This window comes from Uranotaenia lowii, chromosome 3 (genome assembly GCF_029784155.1).
Source record: "Uranotaenia lowii strain MFRU-FL chromosome 3, ASM2978415v1, whole genome shotgun sequence".
Classification (NCBI taxonomy): Eukaryota; Metazoa; Arthropoda; class Insecta; order Diptera; family Culicidae; genus Uranotaenia; species Uranotaenia lowii.
In genome coordinates this window covers 179,196,352-179,215,375 of record NC_073693.1, presented here as the reverse complement: position 1 = coordinate 179,215,375, position 19,024 = coordinate 179,196,352, and the positions used below count along the sequence as shown (strand labels likewise).

The 19,024-nt window shown below is 33.6% G+C and overlaps 1 non-coding gene across 1 annotated transcript; it reads left to right on the top strand.

Annotated features, from left to right (window-relative positions):
* Positions 1 to 16,620: 16,620 nt before the first annotated feature.
* LOC129758895 (U6 spliceosomal RNA) lies at positions 16,621 to 16,727 on the top strand. The gene has a single exon (XR_008740119.1). It is a non-coding gene; the product is annotated as a U6 spliceosomal RNA (small nuclear RNA).
* Positions 16,728 to 19,024: the final 2,297 nt, after the last annotated feature.

The window sequence follows — 19,024 nt, the reverse complement described above, 5'->3', positions numbered from 1 at the left end:
AAAAAAAACCTAAAAAAATCTGAGTGTTGATCTTTTTTTTTGTAAAAATTTCAGCCCTTGAGAGTTAAAACAAATATCGATTTTCCTATTAATGTATTCTATGCTTAGCTTACTAAGCATATTTTACTGATTTCAAATAGCTAGAAAGTCGATTTGAAATGTTGCTTTTAATCCCATATTATGTTGTTGCTTTTAATTTTGAAAACCAAAAAAGCGTCAACGGCTGAATTTTATATTTTTTCATTTAAGTCGTCTTGACTATGAAATTATGTTATAAATTGTTTAGTACCAAAGCGCCGTATTTGCAAATAATATTATAAAATTAATGTGTTGTTCTCAACATTTATAAGGTAGTGTGTTGTGTACATAGACACTTTTTACAACATAGGTACCACGAGCTTTAACACTTTCGTTATTAAAAAGTTTCAATAAACTCCAATCATTAAAGCGCTCTTATTTTTTTATATCAAAGCGTTTGGAGTCGTTCAACTTGGCGTGTCAGTAGTGTGAAAAGCTAATCACATTATATTATACATTCAAATATTCCATAGATTCGTTACAAATTTAACTGTCATCAAAAAATAGTAGGGGAAAAAGTGAGAAATATAGCTGAAGATTTCTCTAATGGGATTCTGGATTTGTGATTTTTTTCTAGATGTGATGTTCAGCGAATTTCGTTTGACATCGAAAGCCTTGAGCATCACAACGAAATTCATTGTGTTGCTTAATTGATACTCATCACGGTGAGTATCAATTTCAAATGATTATCTGAAATCTTGCAACTCTGCAATTAATAATGAACAGTACGAAAACTGGCAACATTATAGTTTGATATTAAAAGGTAAACTGCATTGTATATCTCTCCACAGGATTCTTTGCTCTCGATAAGAGGTTGAATTGAGTTGTATTAGCGCTGGAATAGCTAGGGTCACTGATTTTTAAGTTCTAACCTATAAAACTATTCTGAACCATGTTTGTAATAACTCATCTTTTATTCCTTAGAATTGAAGCACTACAAAACAATAAATAGAGTCTGCTATCAATACCAGTGCATCGCTTTTTCATTTGCCGCCCTATCACAACACATCATCTACTGAAATAAACCTAAAAGATTAAGGTCTTTCATTTAACCCTCATCCATCCCTGAAATTTTAACCCGTTTCAGCCACTGGAGTGTCAATTTGAAACGCCTGACTAAAACCAATACACTCCCGGCCAAAAGTTTGGGATCATTCGCTAAAAACATGCAAATTTTAATCGTTCATATCTCAGCCGTCTTAGGACATATTGCAAATCTTCTGATCTCATTTGAAAGATTATGAGCAATAGCTATTTCGGGGGTATTTTTTTTCAGAAATAATGTTTTAGTTTTGCACCTTAAACTTAACTTAAAAATCTCACTCAATATTCAAAGTCGATCATCTCGGGATAGAGTGGACCACATTTCTAAATATGAGTTGCATTAGAATCCTTATTCTTTACTTCTCAAAACTCAATAAAAAAGGGGTGCAAAAATTTAAGAATGTTCTTCTAATAAATAAAATAGACACTTAAGTTATCGTCCAAAAGTTTTGGATCACCCCTTTGTATGGTGTATCGGCCAAAAATTTAGGATCATTTTTTTTAAACATTTGAATTTATCTCATTCTCATCTAACATCGTATTGCAGATCTGAAAGGTTCATAGGTGTGAACTTTCAAAAGACTATTAATTTCAGGTGAACTTTTTGTGGTTATTACTTTAAAATTTAATTTTTGAATGAATTTATGAAAAAAAACAACATTTCCTAAGCTTCCAAATGAACCCTTCAGATTTGCAATATGATGTTAGATGAGAAAGATATGAATGAGATAAATTTGCATATTTTTAAAAGAATGATCCCAAACTTTTGGCAGATATACCATACTAAGGGGTGATCCCAAACTTTAAGATGATAACTTAAGTGTCTATTTTATTAATAAATCAGTACATTCTTAAAATTTTGCACAAATTCTAATGCAACTCAAATTTTGAAATTTGGTTCACTTTATCCCGAGATGGTCGGCTTTAAATATTGAGTGCGATTTTTGGAAAATGTGAAAACTTTAGGTTAAGTTTAAGGTGTAAAACTAAAACATTATTTCAGGGCAAAATACTTCCGAAATAGCTATTGCTCATTATCTTTCAAATGAGATCAGAAGATTTCCAATATGTCCTAAGACGGCTGAGATATGAACGATTAAAATTTGCATGTTTTTAGCGGGTGATCCCAAACTTTTGGCCGGCAGTGTATATCTCTCTTGTTTCCCAACCGATTATTACAAAATTGATAATTTTGGTATCTTCATAAAGTTAGTCAAGTAGATTTTCTAAACAGCTACAACACTTCAGTTTTCCGCTATTTAAAGTTTAAAAAAAAAAAAAAAATCACGCTTCGTAAAAAAGACTTTAGATCAGCTATGGAATGCTCGAAAAAATTTCACTTAGTGTCCAAAAAAGCTGTAGTTAAAAGCTATACGTTGCACCTGTGGATATATTTAAAAAAAAAATTGAAGATCATGGCCACGTAAAATTTTGTATGATAAAAAGTGGTGTAAAACCGTACTTTTCAATCAATGAACCGTTAAAATTGTTCAAGTCACACCAGATAAATTTGGAAAAGAGGATTGAAAAGTTGACGTCATTTGGCACATTTTAACATTTTTAGATTATCAAAATACAAAACACAGAATTTTCGACGAATTTTCAAAGGTAGCTTTTTTTGAAACTTTTTGTCAATCAACAATTCTTAGATTTTCAAAGACCTTAATTCAAATTTGCACTAGATTTTCGGTATATAAATTTGAATTTAATGCAATATATATTTTTTTTAAACTTTTCCGAAATAAAATTATTATTAGGTACTTTATTCACACTGACTTCAGCTTAAGATACTCGATCATTTCAAGTTAAGAGAAAAATTTCCTAACGGTCATTTTTTTTTATATTTAGATTATAAAATTGACTTCATTGTAGCCACGCGATTTGACATTTATGGGATGAATCAACCAAGGATGTTTCAAGTCCCTTGAAAATATTGACGTACATACATAATTTGGGAGGAATAATTCATTTCGTATTGCAATTTTTCTACTATTTTTCAAATAATTCCTAATCGAAAAAAAAACAAAATTTGTTGAAATAGGCAAGTAACAAAAATGACTTCTCATGTTGATTCTATACTTGATATGTCCAGGCAAAAAAAATTATAGCGTACTCAATTTGAAATTTGGCTCGTCTGTTGAAAATGTTGACCACCCATGATTGAAATGGATTCACGTTTTCCTTTTATCAAGATGTAAATAGCGAGTTATTTACACCAACTAAAAATTTTGTATCCAATGATTTCACAATTTATGCATTCTTCTTCTATAATTTGTGTATGTTTTTCCATAATTATCTTCGCTGCCGAGCAAGGTCCGAGTGATATCGTTAAAAAGAAATTAAAATTATTTAAAATCCATTTAATTTATATTCATGTTTTATAAAAACATGAACCAGGATAAAATAACTAGTTGGCAACTAATAAGTTAACAAAAAATTTGAAACATCAATCAGTTTAAACATAAATAAACAGGGAGAAGTAAAATCGTTTGTACACAGTCAAGAGTTATTTTGACTGAATAAAAATAATAATCTTCATTCTTTGGGGTTGTTAATGTTCATAGAATGTGACTCGCACTACCTTTGTTGTGCCATACTTAGGGTACAACCCTAGCACATTTTAATATTTTTACTTTTATAACGATTATTAACATTTTCATTTTTTTAGTAACCTTTAAAATTCAAACGCACACAATGTGAAGGTTTTGAACTTTGTCAGGCTTCAGTGTTGAATTAACCTTCATCCGCATTAGGGTGTCATTTTGACACCATTGCAAGTTTGAAGGCTTGTAACTTTTTTCAGAAGCTTCAAAATACAAAAATTTCTTCGGAGACCCTAAATGAATTCAAATATTGCATCTTTACTTCATCTTCAATATTGCATCTTTACTTTTTTTATGGACGAACCCTGGAAGCCTGGACAAAAAAACTCCCTTTTCCGACTTTTGGTGTCATTTTGACACCACAAAAGTAAAATCTATTTAAGTCGTTTGAATTATTATGAACTTCATATAAAACTTATATCAATAGAAACCTTGTAATGTCAGTAAAATATGTTTAGAACATTATATACATCTAAAGTTACAAGTTTTCTCGTTATTCAGCATGAAAGACAAGCAAACGTGACAAGCAAACGTGAACTACTATCAATAAAAAATTTCCAACCAAAAAACGTACGACACGCATCATTATTTCGTCTGTCGGCTTCGCTCTCTGCCCAAATCACCACCCACCGTACCTACTCGGAGAGCAAACAAACACGTTTTGCTGGACGCGGTGCTTGTAGTTCTAGAAATTCAGGAATGATTTTACGTTTATAATTTTCATATTTTTGTGAAATCTCACAGCGTGATTTGTTGCACCTCACTAGAATGTAGATTAAATTAGCTTTCCAATGAATATACTTTTGATTGGTCCAAACAAAGTAAAAGCACTAAAAATCCGAGTACAACCTGACGGTGGACCACAAAAACAGATGAAATTTCAATTTGTAAAAAAATTGCGCAAAGTAGTGAACTTTGAAAAATTCCAGTAAATTCAATTTTTGTTGCATCAAAAATCTAAAGACAGCAAAATGTTAGAATTTTAATAAAGTTTGTTGTCATATTTTTTCTAAAGCTCTACCATCGCTCAAACAGTATTTACTAGCAATCGAATGAAAAGTAGGTTTTTTAGACCACTTTTTTGAACTTTTTGTGACCATTTCATTGAAAAAAAATTAAAAAAATATTTCTTATCTTTATGATGTAGGCATTAACTTCAGCTTTCATATACATAAGACAAATATTTTTTTGGACGTGTAACATATGAACTACAGCAGTTTTCGTGAGGCATGTTTTTTCGGATTTTTTTTACTTTCATGCTGAATAACGAGAAAACTTGTAACTTTAGCTGTATATAATGTTCTAAACATATTTTACTGACATTACAAGGTTTCTTTTGATGTAAGGTATGCTTAAATCGGTATAACACGCCAAAAGTTATAACGATTTGAGCTTGTGGTTTCAAATTGACACCACAAGTGCTGATTAGGGGAATGAAATCTAATGCGGATGAGGGTTAAACTAATTAGAATTTAAAAAAAAAGTTTGCTCGTTTATGATCTGATATGGTAACTTTCAAAGCTCATATCCATTTTATTCAGAACAAACGGTCTTCGATCGCTATTAGAATCTCGAAGAAAAACTTCCTGTTGGTGTCCATGTAAGTACCTACTAAAAGTAAATCGCCTCCTAAAAAAATCACAACCAAGTCACTTGATAATATTATTCCTCCTTTTGTTTGTAGGGCTTTTTTTCCGCAGTAGTTACAAACATACTGGCTGATTCGAGTTCGAAGTATGGATGCTGTAAGGCTAGCTGCTGGACCGGCAGTGTGCAACCGATCGGTGGCGGAGTTGTGAAACGACGCCTGCAAGCAGCCTTATGCATCTCAGTCAAGCCATCAACATCAATGGAGCGCCTTCAGGTTGGAGTGGCAAAATTCCAGCCAGCCCGTCCAAGTGGAAATGCCCTTGTTAGGGTATGTTCGGTGGCTCTTCAGTGGCCCCTCATCTGCCATCTTTGGGATGCCAAGATGAAATGCCAAAACAAGAATCGGGATTTACTCAAAAAGCCAGCAAACGAAAGGCGGAAACAGTGGCAATCGTTTGAATTCACGCGCGCCCGACAAAAGTCGAACGCTCATTTCGCTCTTTGATTAAATTTATTTGATTCCCATTTACAGTAAAAACCGTGCACGCTTTTGTATACATACCTACTAAGAGCCGAAGTTCAATTTCTGTTCCATTTTTGTCTGTGTCTGCTTTTTGTGTGTGCTCGTTTCTAGTTTTTTATTTCATTTCTCTTGTTTGCTTGCAGAAAGGGCAGGAAGATATTGAATGTTTAACTTTGCGAACGCGAAATCAAACGAAATGGCGGTGGGATGGCGCTTTTATATTTTTGCTTCGTTTTGTAGTAATTTTAAGGAGGATCATTTTGTTTTGAGAAATCATGGGAAACGACAACAACATCGAAAAGGAGGATTTCAATTCAAACGAAACGGATAAAAGGAAGCCCATCAAAGCGTCAATGTTTTACTTCTCCTGATAGATCGGACCATATTTATCGCTTCTCATTTTTTACCCTCCATGACTTTGCAAAGGAAACAATTGCTGAACTGAAAGTGATTGTTCATTGTAAAGCAAGAACATTGATCTCTGGCTGGAAGCTTCACGTACGTATTTGAAGTGATTTCTTCTCCAGAACACGCCACTTATCAGTCCGGAAATCCTGCATGACCCCTTTCTGGCTGTCGTTGGGCTTGTTTTTCTCGATCGGAACGCCCGCGCATTCGAGGCACACCGCACAGCTCTGAGTGCCTACATAAGTGTTCAAGTTTTTCTTAATTGGGATGTGATTTGCATTTGACAAACGTTTTCATGTAAGTCGTACGGCACTACTCACATGGCGATAAATTGGAGGTGGTTGAATGAGCTTTCGGTACTGATGTCCATGATTGGTACAAAGCGATAAACAGTTGTTATAATTTCACAGCATCCCACTCGAGACTTCTATGGCAAACAAACCACAAAACAAACACATAGTTAGCAGCACACAGCTTTTTACATTCGTCCGCGAGATCGATGCTTCAGATCAAGCTCAAGAAGCTGTTGGTTTTCTCGGGTGCTGATCATGTCCTTCGTTGTAATTATACATGCAAATTCAAACGTTGCATGCTCACCGGCACGAGTGCAACTAGCTCTCATTCATGATTGCTGCAACATATTTGCTGATTGTGACGCTTGTGGTGAATTTTATGGAATAGCTATAAAATTTACGAAGAATGTATAACTGTTGCAGTTGAACGAACAGTTGAACCGCTTTGAAGTAGTATAAATGCGTGTACATTAGGGGAGAATGTGGATACTTGAACCCCTTTTTTTTCATCATATCTTTTTGAGTAAATTTAGCAATTCGTCGTCTCTTGCATTTTCTGACAGCGTCTAATTCAAGTTTATATGCCTAAAAAGTTAGAAAGGTATGGTTAGTTGCCCTTTTTTGGACCCATTAAGCGATGGTTTTTAAATAATCAAGGTTTTCTCACGAATGGACGGGAAATTTATATCCTTCAGGAAGTTCATTTATAAGTCATGATCTTATCTGCAAGTTTCAATGAACATTTTCAACATGGATTTCACCATTATTGAGAGATTTGCAAAGATATGGGTGATTTAAATTTCCAACTTTGAACCTACTGTTCTTATTTTGGTACTGGACCGGTTCCTTTCATTGGACCTAGAACTAAAACTCCTATAAAAAGTTTGATTTTTCGAAAATAAATAAACAAATTTATTGTAAATGTAAACTTAAATCAAGTACTATCATAAAATAGTATTACAGCTTTTTAATATTTAAAAAATTAAAATTTCTGTTATGAATATCACAAACACTTTTATTCCCCGTCAGCTCTATCAGAAAAACGATAGCTGAAACTTGATTGTGTTTACTTACTTATAGTTTATTTGCGTAAATCTGGCAAAAATGTTGGAAATATTCAATATTGGTTCTGAATTATGCCCCAATTGATAATTCGCAACATTGTTGATTTGTTGGTTTTGATACAAAGATTTGGTGATGTCAGGTCTAAACATGGAACATCAAAGTGGAAAGTTCCCTATATTTGGACCCTTTGCAAATTTTCCGAGTTTTCCATTGATTTTCATGAATTTTTGGAAAAATGGGTAGTATGGTTCATATTCTTCACAGTGAAAGTAATTTCCCTTCAAACTTTGGCTTGGAAAGTAAAAAATCGTGATTTTTCCTTAAACACTATAATTTCTCAATACGCGTCCCACTAAATGAGCTGTCTGATTTACCACTGATGAAGAGGTACATTTTTAAAAACGTTGAAAATTTTATCAGAAAGACTTTTAATGGCAAAAAACGGTATGGTAGGGTTCAGGAAGAATAAGAGTTCATTATGTGCATAAGAATATCTTTATTTTATGCCAGCGAAATGAATTATTTTCAATTTTCGGCATTTTAGGACTAAAGTAGGCTCTAGGTCCAAAGTAGAAGCACTCACCCTACATGAACCCGTAGATGAACTAGAAGCATTTTTGAGCGACGAAAAAAATTGAATTATAAAAGTTTGTCTACTACCTCATTGACATTGCATACTTACAGGCGCAATTATCTAGTTTTTAGATAAACGTAGTATTTTGAGTCCTTCTTAACAGATAATTACTGAATAATCATTAGTTATTCGACAAGTACTAGTAACTTCGTGATAACCAATGATTACGATCTATTGTTACGGGTACAGGAAGTCGATGCAATATTTATTATTTATTTGTCTACTTTTACGTGAAACCAATCAAACAATTAATTTATTTCTTTCAAAGTTAATATTAAGGATAATATATATTTTACAATAATAAAGCAACGTTTTCAAAAATGTCAGTACAAATTTCGTCTTAATCAAAACAATAAAAAAAGAACGGAACAAACACTAAATATCATTTGAAGCACCACCCCAAATGAACGATCATCGATCATCAATAACACATCTGCGTGACCGACACAATTCTGGCGGAAAGCACGTGATTTAAGATGCTATCTTTTGTAGGCCACCGACCACATTCTTATTTTGAAGTCAGGTTAATGACCTCTTTCGGGGGCTTTTGTGCACCTATTTTGGCAAAGCAAAAGTTGGGCCTCTATGATTCGGATCCAGAAGGGGAAGACGAGACCTACTCGAAGAATTCGCGAATTGGGATGTAATTGTTTGACTTCGCGATTAGACATGTTCGTATCGTGTAGTTTTTTTTTTTTTTTTTTTTTTTTTTTGTAGCGGCCCACCACACTCCCCCACACCAAAAAGCTCATTAGAGCCCCCTGGTAATGGACGCTACTGTTCTCAGCATGTCTGGCAGCAACAAAAATTAATAAAAAACGCGGGCAAAATTTTACTCATGCTGAGAACTGAAATGTTTAAATTTAGTGCGAGGAAATGTAATGATAATACTCAATTAAATACTACATGGATCTCAATGGAAAACAGATTTCCTTTAAAGAGATCCACTATTTGATATTAATACTACTAAGCAAACATTTAATCAAATAAGACATTATAATTTAAATAATTAATAAAAAAAAAAAGAACACACAAAGAAACTAAATTGCTACAAAAATTAATTATAAAAGAAGAAAACTGGTCACTGATCGATCGGTTTTTAACGACTCAATTTTTCTTTTAATAGCTGTATTACTTTGATTTTGAACGTAGAACGGTTGTTGATGGTTTTTATTTCATTAGGCAAGGCATTGTACTTAGTTGGACCAATAAATGATATTCTTTTTTGACCTAAGGATGTCACGGATCGGCTTCGTTGTAAAAAATCTGACTGGCGAGTGTTATGAGTACGCAATCCCGTTGTAAAATGGATGTTTTGATTACTGAAACTTGTGTGTAAATTGTCGTAGACATATATTACAGTTTGTAAATCGCAAAGATCTTTTAATGGAAGAATGTTATGGGCTCTTAAGGTGTAGAGCTGTTGGGTAGGAAAGAGCAACGGTAGTCTATAAATATTTTTTAAGCATCTATTCTGGAGAGTTACAGTTACAGTTGCGAAGTCTAGATCAGGTTGATCAGCGGTCGATTGAGACTCCAAGCTCACTTACGTCCGGTGATCAGAAGAGTTAGGATCTAGTAGCTTAGTTTACTTTTACTCGAATAGGTAATTATATTAAAGTGCATGTGTGATTTAAGCCCGATTTGCGTTTGCGAGTCTCCGAAACATCTTGCGCTCACGCCAGACCTCTCTACGAACTAAGATCCGAATCTTCAACTCAAACGCCAAATCCGTATTGTTGTACGGGTGTGAAGCTTGGTGCACATATGCGGTGACGACGCGAAACCTGCAAGTTTTTGTGAATCGCTGCCTGCGGAACATCACCCGCGCTTGGTGACCTGGCAACTGGATCTCAAACGTGGAACTTAATTGCCGGTGTCATACATTTTTCATGTGGGAAACATTTAAATTCTTCAAATCACATATTGTTAAATTCTTCAAACAAAGTTCAATAGCTCGAAAATTAATTTTTTTAAAATTTGTTTAGGTAAAATTATTGTTGTTTTGTTCTGTTTGGCACATTTTTCTAGAACATTTGATAAGACATTCCTGTTTCGAGAAACAGCTAAGGAATCAAGTATCCCTAAAGATCAAGTATACTCATTCTCCCCTATTGCATTGTCTTTTGCTTAGCAGATAGAAGATAAATAAAGGCCAAGTAGCCTTTTAATTATTTTTTTAAAATGATAATCGTTTTGTTTATATAAAAAAATTTGCAATGTTTTGAAACTAGGATTGTTCGATCTTTGGGAAAAGATCGATCTCCAAGATCGATTCAGATGAACGGTTCTGTGATCGATCCATCTAAAAAATCGGAGCTTGAAGATCGATCTCCGATTAATCGATCTTTTCCGTTTGTAATAAGATGGAACCGCTGTTTATTAAAAATATGCAAAAAGCCACCAAATTTCAAATATGTGTAATCATTCTACATATGGAAAAAAATCAAGCGCTTTTATGTAAGGTGAACGGGATTTTAAAACAATACTGATCCAAATCGAAATATCTCGGAAACGCATTGATATTTTAAAGTAATGAACTGACAAGAAATATTCAAGAAATTTAACAGAAATTATTTCAAAGTATTGTTATTAAGATTTTTTAATGTATATGAAAGATATCGAAAAAAATATGCGGAAAAAATCTAAAATCTAATTTATATATTTTTTTTGAAAAGAATAATTTTTGTAAAATTGCTGTTATTTCTTATGATTCTAACAAATTTTTAAATCTTGATCATTCACAAACACCTTCCTGCACCCAATTCAGAAGGTTTGGAAATAATTTACAAAATTGTTTATTTTTATTTATTTGGTGTTCTGTCTCACGACATAACCTGATGAACAATATTTCTCCAATACACACGGTTCATGGCAACCGTTCTCCAACTTCTCGGGCATCCCACATTCGCCAGCTCATGCTCCACTTGGTCTAATCAAAAATTTCTAAAATTATCTATCAACTGATCATGAATGCTAAATGAAAAAAAAATCGCCTCAACCAGTAATCGAACTTGAGTTCGTCAGATTTAAACTCAAGCTGTAGCTCTAAAGTTCAGTCGACTTCATCAAATGAAATATGCTACTAGATTTTACGGCAGAAAACGCTCATCGTGCCCCGATTGGTTGTGCTTGTACTACCCCTACAGTGACCGATTTTCAGATTTCGGTACAAAAGTTCAAAATGCATAATTAAACGTCTATTTTTACTTTGTTCAAGTTCCATCCAGTTAGGAAATTGATTTTTTTAGTGTCTGAACACGAAACAATGATGTAACTTACATATTATAGCTGTTTCCTAAGGTTAAATCAGCGTCCTCCTTAAGGTGGCCGTTATGCCCTTATTTCCTCTAAATGAGAAAAAAAAAGATCGAAAGATCGAATCGAAAATAAACCGATCTAATCGATTTTTTCCTGGCCTAAGAATCGATCCAAAAAATCGAAAATCGAAGTTGAAAAGATCGATCTTCCAAAGATCGATCCAAGATCGACCAATCCTATTTGAAACATTTGTTATGTTCTTATTTTGGAACCTTCAATTATTCGTAGGAGATTTTGAAATCCAATAACTGGAAGTTGTTCGTAACCTTCATTAATATTCTCTTAGCAAATTCTGATGCCATTGCACAGTGGTCCAGGACAAAACTTTATCGTGACAAATTAAATTACGGCTACTATAAGGGATAAACAAATGGTGTCTTCTGCAAAAATGCTCATCAAACCATGTGCTTTAATTATTTTAGTGGAGATATTAGAGCGTGTCATTTTTGCATGAAAGCTGAAGCTGAAGCTAAAATTTTTTACACTTTTCGATGCCAAACTTTATCCAGTATGACGGATTGGCTGAATCATATCACCTACAAACTTTATATTGCTTTTATTATAACACTGTTGGTGTAAAAATATTCTTCGAACAATCACCAATTTTTTAAATAATTTTTTTTCATAATTCACTTACCAGTCTGGGCTAAAATTAATCAAAATGAAAAAGATTCACCTTTTAAATCTCGTTTCTATATGTTGGAATACGATTGCTTTGCAACACGCGTTTGTTTAATTCAAAATTTCACCCATTCAAACATTATATTTCAGCTAGTAGAATTTTTTACCCCCAAATGTATGCAAAACCCTTATGCTTATTCTTTAAAAACAGTGTCGGCAGAAAAAATACCTAAAAAACTATAAATTTTCAAACGTTTCCCTTTTGATTTTGATTCAAAACAAAGTTTTTTGCAACTCACCCCTTTTTCTAAGTAGGATGATAATCGCATGTTTTATAAAATTTAAATATAACTGGTGAAACCAATAATTTCGCTGACTATATCAATTTGACGTCCCATCAACCTTAAAACTTTTGATGCACATGTGATTATCTGTGGTCATTAAGTTTTCAGAAGCAATTGAAGTTGAAAAGTGTTGGATGATGCTCCAGTTGATTGTACTAAGTGATTCATCTGATGTCCGTCAGAGTGGCTTAAAAAAATATACGAACGAGACACCAGAATAAAATACTTGAGATCTAAAATTGCTCTTTAACCTATCCAGAAGACCCATTCCAATTTTCATCTCATTTGGTGGGCTTGTGATATAGCTGAGTTGGCAAGTCTGCCTGAGCCGATGTCCGCGAGTTCGAACACAAGAGTAAACATCGAACACAGTTGTACCGGATGGTTTTTCAATAACGATCCGCCAACTGCAACGTTGATATAATCGCGAATGCCATAAAAATGGTAAAACGACTATAATCGAAAAAAAAAAACACTCATTTGGTCAACTTTAAGGTGTGTTACACAAGCTCAAATTCGCATAAAATATTGGCACCGTTTATTTTAATAAAACACATCATAATTATGGTTCTGATCATTATGTGCTACACAATCTCTTCTAAAAATATGTTTGACTGAATCTGTGCCATGCAAATTAGAGCTTGGGTACGACACCCCTTAAAGTTGACCAAATGAGTTAAAAAGTGGTATGAGTCTTCTTGATCTAATTGCTATTGGTCTTCTTCAACCATATTTAAAACCCTTTCTGAATGAAATGTGCAAGAAGAATTAACTTGTTTTAGAACATTATCTCTGGTAGATTCGTGAAAATTTATTTTGATGACGGTTTTAGAATAATTAACAGTGCCACGGTTACAATTTTAGCTAATACCGTCAATCGGGGCGTCATGCAACAGCGGGATTAGATGCAACATTTATATAACATCACACTGAATCAATTTTAAGTTTAATGTCTTGTAACAAAGTTATCTTTCAATGATTACAAAATGATAATGACATAATTTTTCGCATCTTTAGCTAGTTTTTTAAAGTTTTTTTTATTCTTATATAAAATTTGAAAAATCGAGCAATAAATGTACAAATTTTAACATTTTTCGAGGCCGAAAAAAACTTAACCCAGTATGACGGATTGGCTTGATAATATTACCTACAAACTTCTAACTGGTTTCCGCATGGTATACCAACACTGTTGGTGTAAAAATATTTTTCGAACAATCACCCAATTTTATTAAACGAATATTTTTATTATTCAATTCGGTGTCTGGGGTAAAATGCAACAAAATGCAAATCAAAGAAACACCTAGTAAATCTCGTTTCCATGTGCTGGAATATGAATGTTTTGCATCACGCGTTTGTGAACATTGAAATTTCATTCATCCAAACATTTATTTTTATGATTTCAGCTTGCAGAATTTTTCGTAGTATTATTAAACCCCTAAATGTATGCAGCATCAATAATTTCAGAGAACATATGATAATAAGTTTTTACAGACCAAAAAAATACTGCAATTGATGTTGTCATGTGCAATGGTCTTTCAGGCATCGCAAATTTATTAAAAACCTTAAATTTTCATACGGGTTCATTAGATTTTTCAATAAAAACCAAGTTTGTTGCAAGTTTCCTCATTTTCTAAGGAGGTTGAAAATCGCATGTTTTTAGAAAAATTAAAAATAATCAAAGAATCCAATAATTTATCTAACTACGCCAATTCGATGTACCACCATCCTTAAAACATTTGATGCATAAGGGGTAGAATTAACTGTGAACATAAGTTTTTCAGAAGCCATTGAAGTCGAAAATTGTTGCATGTTGCCCCATTTGACGGTGAATCTCGATAGCCTGAACAAAACATTTTAGAAATAGCTACGAATAATTTTTTTTCAACGAACTGGATAAGTCTAAAAATGCACATATTAAATATTTCCGAATTGCTGAATAAGAAGGAGAAATGTTTGTAACATGAAATAAAGTGTTTGATAAAAAAAAACAAATAATGTTCATCAGAAATTTCTATCTATGAATAAACGTTCCGGTTATATTTTCAAGGATGCACATTGATTAGTATTTTACATACGAATCGGTAGCCAAAATGGACAGGCAGGAAGGTCATTATAAACAGACGTTAGGGTTTTTTTTAAATAATTTTATTTGCGCCACCCTTTAGTCATTTCCAGACTTAGAATTTCAACCCACAATGAAAAAAAAAACGGCCGAAAAGTTCTTCTTGCATGTACACACTTTTCGCAGTATGCAGTTTGGCCACGGCATAATAAAGGGGGTGTTGACAAAAAGCATACCAAATCACCCATTGTGGCATGTTTGGGTTAACAGAAGGGGCTAGCTAGCAAACGAATGGCAGCTAACGGTAAGATCATTATCCGAACGTCGTTGTCATCACACTGCACGTACAAACCGAAACCGACAGAGGTCATTAATAATGGCATAAAACGGATAGAGTCGGTGTTTCTGAACAAAAAATAATAGGAAATCCGAGCCTCTTCCCATGAAATTCCCACATCCGATGCGCACAATAAACTTCAAGAACAAATATTTACGTAGGACCGTCCTCGAAAATCATACGAAAAGAGCTCGTCGATCATCAATTGCGCTACTCATCCTTTTTCCGATTCCTTTCCTTTTTTCGCAGCAGCATCCGCAGCCAAAAATTGGCGGGAACGAACAGAGCCCATGCATGTTTCCATGATGTTGGCACAAATCCACAGGCAGCCGGGTGTCATTATCGTTAAATTAGATACAATTGCAAAGCTAAAACTAATTGACACGTGGCCACTGTCAGAAAAGCGCGGGCGAAATGCGTCGACGAAAAGGCTAACATGTACAAACATAATTTAAATAATAAATAACGAACGCGTGGCTCGGTTGTTTGTCACACTCCCATTCGAAATATGACATTATGGACAAGGATGGTTTGAATCCACTCGTTCACTCAATCGCGATACACTCTTCAACGATTCACTCAAGCGCTCTTTCGGATCTCGCGAATCTTCGTCTGAACCGAACGCTGGTGGAAAAAGAATAACGTTGATCGAATCTGATTGTGAGTGCTGCTGGTTTTGAACGCTGGGCGCTTGCATACGGGCAGGTTTGAATCATGCAATGATGCAATCATCGACTTTCCTGGCTCCAGATATTCGTTCGCTGATCCGATTCAACTGGTTCAACTGAAAGAAGGAATCGAATCGGCAAATGATTGGCCCGCCGTTCGTTCAGATATCTTTCAATCGCCGCACACAGTATTTAACAAAAAAAATCATTGCGGCCAAACGGTACACGGTAGACATTTGAATTCTTCGCAACATGTTCATATTTTTTTATGATCTTTCTTATTTTCAAAGAAAAAACTGATTTTATTGCCAAGGGATATGAAAAATAAGTTAAAACTTTGATGTACCGTAAACTGGGGGAACTTTGATCAGCGGGGTAACTTTGATTAACATGAAATTTTTGCAGATTATCATCATTAACTAAGTATAATAATAAAATATCTGCAAACTGTTTACTACGTTAGAAAGCCTATGAATTGAGCTACAAATAAGCTAAATTTGGTTTTTATTAGAAGATTTTTTATATTACAAACTATAATTTCAAAATCTCAAAATATCTCGTTTTTTGAATGCTCACAAACAAACATCTCTTCTGATCAAATTTAAGCATTTAGGAGCAAATGGGTTAGTTAATGCGAAAGTTCAACTTTTTTCTTGTTGTAAGTTTAGTTTAAGTGTTATTTTTATGGTCATATGATGATAGTTTTTGAATATTAAAAAAAATCGGTCATTTTCCATGAAAATGCCCGAGAAGAAAAAGTTTGAAGAAAAAAATGAACATGGGAATAGAGCGAGGATTTAGGGAATTGCATGAAGATAAAATTTCATTTGTTTTTAAGGTAAAAAAATATTGAGAATTGTTTATATTTTTGCCCCTAAATGTATGCAGCAACATTGTCCTTCTTTTGAGTATATTTGTTTCGAGATAAAATTTGAAATCATGTAAAAATACATTAATCAAATTTGGGAACTTTTGTGGTAGTAATAGAGAACACTATCACTTTTTTTTCGAAAATTAAGGTTTTAAGTTGTTCAAGCTTCGGCTGAACATATACTAAAATTGGAACAATACAGAGAAGATTAGCATGGCCCCTGCGCAAGGATGACACGCAAAATCGTGAAGCGTTCCACAAGTCAATAATCAACTTTCCCAAAGACCGCTAGAAATTTTGACTTTTGAGAGAAAAGTTATTGAAGTATTCTTTTTGGAAATTTTGTCCAAATTTACAAAAACGGGTGTTTAAAGTTGTTGAATGAGCTGAAATATTCATCGTCAAATATTTAATGACTTCCTTGAGAGATGTGAGGAATAGTTGTTAACAAATCTTTTGGGTCTTTTGCATAATTCAATTTTTATTTTAAGTGTTGTATCTCTGAAACAAGAACATTCAATGAGATATAATTAATTGATTAAAAAAAATCTTTCCATGTGTTTCCATGTACGCTTGTTTGTTTATCAGTTATCAAAAATCAATTTTACCCAAAACTGACCAATTTTAAAATTTACACACGCCATTTCACCAAAACTAGAGGTGAGAGACTAAATTTGACAAATGTTTTGAATTTTAAGACGCAAAATTTTTCCAAAATCCGTTTTTGAAACAAAGGTACCAAAAATGCTGTTTCCCTGTGTTATTTATTAATATAAAAATGAAGATTAGTTTGGATTAAAATTTGTTCAAATTTGAAACTAATCATGAGTTTTTTTTTTCATCACAAAAGGCTAAATTTTGATGAAAAAATAACAACACTATGAAAAAAAATTTACAAATGTGGTAAATATATCAAAAATGAATGTATGATGAAAACATTACAAACTTGTGATTAAACCATCGCAAAGTTTAGACAAAAAATTTACAAAAATAAAATAACAAAAATATTGAAAATTCTATTTAAACTGCGCCACAGAAAACCATCACACAAGTTTTGGTTCAAATCACAGAATTCGAGAATTTTTTTTATCAAAAACATAGTTATTTGTTTGGAAACCTTGGGCTTGAATAATCAATTGTTTCTTGTCTTAAATCATTCTAGATGGAGCTTTGAACTTTCTTAAAGAATTGAAACATTTTTTTATAATTTTTCATGGATTTTTCAATACATGTTAACAAAAACAGTCGAAAAACGGAAGAATACATAAAAAAGTTATGAAGTATTTAAAGTTAATAATTGGAGATATTATTTTAATTATAAGATGAACAAGTTTTATAATCTCTTTTCACCGATAATGAAAATGGATACATTTCTTTTTTCATTACATTTATACCCATCATCTCCTAAGCTGATGTATACACATTTCTTAAAATCGAAAATGGGTAATATTTTGCTTTAAAAACGGTTTTTGATAAAAGTAGTTTCTGAATCATCAATTTCATAATTCAAACAACAAATCAAATGTATTAATGATACTAATCATCATAAAAAAGGATCCACCTAACGCTGACGCTCGAGCTACTTTCAGAAGCGCCCGAACGCAGGCAACCAAACTGTAGCAAAACCAACTTTGCGAGCAGAACGAATGATCGGATGCGGTCGAAAGAATTGCAATCATCAATCGCTCGCTGATGATATTCGTCTGCGATTCTTCTGTGCAGAATCATCTTCCAAAGCAATCGCTTGATGATTGGATCATAGGATGGCAGACAGGCAACCCAATCGCCTCCTGAATGAACTAAAGAGGTTGGCCGGAAAGTCCGATTGGTTCGCTCACTGAGTGCCATCGTGTGTAATTTTTTTCGAATGCGTTCGGGGAATGGGTAACCTCAGGGGGTGAGTGAATCATTTTATGTTCGTCGATTTATTCGCCAATCACCATCCTTGATTATGGATGGTGTTGACGCTTTTATCGGTGCACCAACAAATTCTTTGAACTTGTGAGCGAGATACATACGTTCATCGCAGCGAGATTTTAAAATGACGAACGAATTTATTTGGCTGCCCGCGATAATGGGAAAAACAGACATCTCCATAGCATTGTTTACTTAGGTGGAATTGAACCTTTTTCTAGATTGATTAGAATTTGGTATAGTGTTAGTTTGGGATTCTTTTAACAAAAAAGTAGAGTATGGTGGGGTAAAAGTACGACCTTAGTGCTATCCTATTTTTAGAAAATGTTGCCGGTTGTTTTCCAAAAAACCAAGAACAGCACTTGATTCTTAAAACTTTTATCTCTCTTCTACAAAATTACGAAGATAATCGATCGACGCATTTGATAGCAGTAGTGTAAATGCCAAACTGCTTTCGAAAATTACTCTTACCCCACCTCTGGGGCAAAAGTTCGAATGATGGTGGGTAAAAGTACGACCATTCAAAATTCCACAATTCTACATGAAGTCAACAAGAAAATTATTTCTTATTAATCTCTGCTTACAGCAGCAGCTTCTTTGTTCGCTTCTGATACAAATCCTATTCATGGGCAAATAACCTGCTCGAAT